Below are 4,907 nucleotides of genomic sequence, written 5' to 3'. Positions count from 1 at the left end.
TAATACCAGTGTAAAAGTTAAGTACACTTATTTTTAATTATTCCTAGTTATCCATCAGTTTTCCTCAGAAGTTTTGTCATTACAAAAGAAAATTTAAAAGTATATATAAAGCATGTGTTCATGTCACCAATGTGAAAAAGGAAGTTAATAATAATACTCAGAAAATAACGCTTAGAGAATACACATTTACATTCATAATAATAATATCTGCTAACATATTTTTCCACAATTGCCATGGTAGTGTTTACATTTGTTAAATGTAACTGTTGCATAAACAACTTAATTATTCAAAACTTGTAATGCTAAATTGGAAAATGGTGAAAGAAATAGTAACATAAAGCAACTGAGATAAATGCCATAAATACATATAGTGAACATAAATAAATTCAAATAGCAGAAATCTATATTTGCAAGAAAGTGAATATGCAAAATCCATTTTATGGAATTACACACTAGAGGTTCAACTGAATCAATAAAATATTTAAAATTTGAGAGTTTCTTTAGCCCTAATCCCTAAGAAAAGGCACAACACTATGAAGGGACTTAATAAATATCTTCGGTTATTGACAGGTATGGTCAAAAAACTGCAATAGCTTTCTGACAATATCTGTCAATCAAATCACACTACTGCAAAATGTAACAGATATAAAACAACATTATTACTTGGCTATTCAAGCAGATATTTTCTTATGCATGTCAATAAAAACTAAGGGTCAGAAAAAAATCAGCCTTCTGGCAAATGTTTTATATAGACAACTGATAAATGCTAATGACTTTTTATATCTTTATCAGTAAAAATTCAAAGTTCAGGTCTTCTGATTTCAATTCTGATGTGTAAAGAACTTGGAAGTCCTCACTTCCATCCTTGCAACAAGAAAAATATGGACAAAATGAAAGTCAATGACTTTTCCTGGACCCATCAGAGAAATGAGTTTGCAGGAAAAAGCACAATCTTGAAATCCAGAGAGACAGAAGATTCAGAGAATTAGAATCAAGATCTGCTTACTTGGAATAGTAGTTGTTAGAGTCACAAACTAGTAGGAACCCTTAGGTAGTAATTTGGTTAATTGCCAGAGGCTTTTTGTGTTATCTAGAATGAGAGTGAGTAATCTCTGGGGGATGCAGTCTTGGAGGTCCCCAAATTTTCACAGATTTTTACCTCTAGGAGCCACAGGAGTTTCAAGTCTAAGCAACATCTCTTTGTGCCTTTGGTAAGTGGAGGGAAAAAAGAAATTCTTGTGAACATGCCCAAAATCTTCATTCACAAGACATATACTCCAGGTGAAAAGTCTTTACCAGAGCCTTACATAAGCTGGATGAAAGGTATTCCTCCAACTTTAGCCCTCTGTAATCTTGTCTTATCTGAGGGGGAGGGAGGGAGTTAATGTAGTATTAGAAGAGATATTTGTGAAAGTCAGAGACCATAAAAACAGGACCACTAAATGACTGAGATGTCATAAGATTATAGAATGTTGCCCTTCTATTACACACCTACAATTTTCCAACGTAATAATACTGGATTATAAGTGCATGACCCGCCAGACACAGACTTTCTTTGAGATGAAGTACATATGGAAGCCCAAAATCAAGAAGAGAGGAAAGCAAACAAGATCACTGGAGAAATTTAGTCTCTGGAATCTATAGCTATGACAATAATCAAACAAAGCCAAATTCCTAATCAAATACACATAAATCCCTAAAATAGAGGCCTATTCATCTCACTATTACCCAATATGAAATATCCAGCTTTCTAAAAATATTACAAAGAATACATAAAGGTAAGAAAAAACACAGTGTGATGATACAAAGCAAGTATCAAAACCAGACTCAGATATGACACAGTTGTCAGAATTACTAGATGTGGAATTTAAAATAACTATAATTAATATATTAAGGGTGCTGATAAAGTAGACAACATGTAAAGATAGCTAGTATAGGCAGAGAGATGGTAATTCTAATAAAGAGTCAAAAAGAAATATTCAGAAACTAAAAATTTATTAACAAAAATGAAACATGCTTTTGACAGACTTAGAAGTAGATATGCCAATGCTGTGGAAATAATTTTTGAGTTTTAGATAAATCAATAGAAATGTCTCAATCTGAAATACAAAGAGAAATAACAAACAGAAGACAGCATCCAAAAACTATGGGACCATTTCAAAGATATAACATATCTAGTAAAGATACCAGAAGTGTAAGAAAAAGAAGATGAAGAGAAAGAAATATTTAAAATAATTTAAATTAAAATATTTAAGAAGAAATATTTGGAATGCCTGAAAACATACCAAAACTAAAAACACACCAAAACACACATATGAGAAGCTCAGACAACATCAAGCACTTTAAAACAACAAACAAAAACACTACCCTAAACATATAATATTAAAATTAGAGAAAACTAAGGCAAAGAAAAAATCCCAAAGGAAAACATAGGAAGTAAACATCTTACCTAAAGAGAAAGGAAATCAGAATTACAATGGACTTCTCACTGGAAACCCTATTAGCAACAAGAAGAGAGTGAACTGAAATATATAAAATGTTGAAAGAAAAATGAAAAGAAAACTAGAATTCTATATCTGATGGAATTATCCTCCAAATGTGAAGAAGAAATGTAAGATATTGAGAGAAAGAGAAATAAGGAATTCATCATCAGCTGACTTTCTCTGTAAGACATGGTCAAGATTTTCTTTAGACAGAAGGAAAACGATATAGGATAGTAACCTGGATCTACATAAAGAAAAGAAGAATGTGAATAAAGAAATATTAATATGAAATATTTTTTATTCTTAATATAAAATAGAACTGTTCACTTAAAGAAATATTGGGTGATTGTAACAAATGGATAAGTAAAGTGAGTGACAGTAATGTCACAAGAGACAGGAAGGAGGAATTGAAAACATTTCATTATAAGGTACTTGCAGATGAAGTAGAACGGTGCAATTTGCAGGTAAACATAGATTAGTTAAAAAATCTATATTGTAAACTCTAGGCAACCACTAATAATTTTTAAAGAGAATAAAAGAAATAGAGAAATCAAAACAGAGAAAGAAAGGTTGGAGAGTATAACCTCATGTTAACTCAAAAATCAAGGAGGCAGAAAATCAACAGACAAAATTGACCTGAGCAACACTATTGATCAACTTGACCTAACTGAATTTCCTAAAGATACTCCATTCACAAAGAACAGACTAGAAATTCTTCTCAAGCTTGCATAAAATATTTATGAAAAGTGACCATATCCACATCTTAACAAATTTAACATAAAAGAACTCAAACAGTAAATATTCTTAGATCAAAAGGAAATTAAACCAGAAAAAACAATAGAAATATACCTAGAAAATCCTCAAATATCTGTAAAGTCATACTTCTTAACAATACAAAGTTCAAATAAACATCAAGAAAATTATAAATAATATTTTAACTAAATGAAAATAGAAATACAAGTCATCGAAAATTTAAATGCAGCAAAAAGCAATGCTTAGAGGAAAATTGATAGCATTAAATTTGTATTGGAAATATATCTTAGAATATACAAAACTCTCAAAATTAATAACTAAAACTTCTAGTTTAGGAAACCAAAGAAAGAAAACTAATGTTGGCCTAAAGCAAACAGAAGAAATAAAAATTTTAAAATGAGCTGAAATTATGGAAATGAAAAACAAAAAGAATAGAGAAAATCAACAAGAGCAAAACATGTTTTTTTGAATGAAATTGACAATTGTTTAGCTAGGCTAAACAGAAAAAAAAAAAGATGACAAATTAAAAACACCATAAATTAGAGTTATTAATATATATACTATGGGCATTTAAAAAGATAAATAAGAATGCAATAAATAATAATTATTTGGCCACAATTTTGATAATTTAGGTGAGTGGAATATTTTCATGAAATATACAAACTATCAGAAATCTCAGAAAGAGAAAGAGATAAACAGTAATACTAAACCTATTGGAGAAAAATACCTAGAAAATTTTCAAATATCAACCAACTACTTAAGGAAAAATTGATGTCAATTAGTAACAATCACTTCTGGTCTATAGAATTAGAGGAAACACTTCCTAACTTATTCTCTGAGGACGGCAATACCCTAGTACCAAAAACAAACAAACAAACAAACAAACAAAAACTTAAAAGAAAAAAAAACTACGTACAAGTTTATCTCATGAATATAGAACAAAAATATTCAGTGAAAGATTAACAAATCAAATTCAACAACGTATAAAAACAGTTATAAAGTGTTATCGAGATGGATTTATTCCAGGTACACAGAGCTGGTTCATTATGTGAAAATCCATCAATGTGATCTATTATGTATATAATCTTTAGTCCATCAATAACTAAAGAAAAAAATTCATCGTAACAATTTATTCAGGAAAAAAGATTTGACAAAATGTAAAAATCTCATTCATGTAAATATCTCTCAGAAAAGTGGGAATACATGAGAACATCCTCAACTTCATTAAAATAATCTCCAAACAAAAACAAAAACAAAAATGTCATACTAGTGAGAAACCGGACACTTTCTCACTAACATTGAGAATAAGGGAAGATATTTTCTCTCACTATTCACAATCAATAATATATAGAAATCCAAGCTAGTGCCAAAAAAGAAAAAAAAAAAAAAAAAAGAAAGAAAGAAATGGTATACTGTTGAGAAGATACTAAAATGTCTATATTCACAGATAACATGATTGCCTATTTAAAAAATCCCAAAGAATTAAAATAACTCATGGCACTCATAAGTGTGTACAGGAAAGTTGTAGACAAATGATAAGTATACAAATGGCAATTGTACTTTCCAGCAATGAACAATTTGATTTTTAATTAAAAAATAAATATTTATAATAGTAATCCCAAAACAAAATACTTAAAAATAATATATTTAACAACATATATATGTATGTGT

Source organism: Pteropus alecto, unplaced genomic scaffold (assembly GCF_000325575.1).
Source record: "Pteropus alecto unplaced genomic scaffold, ASM32557v1 scaffold24, whole genome shotgun sequence".
Lineage (NCBI taxonomy): Eukaryota > Metazoa > Chordata > Mammalia > Chiroptera > Pteropodidae > Pteropus > Pteropus alecto.
Note: the sequence above shows the minus strand (reverse complement) of the source record.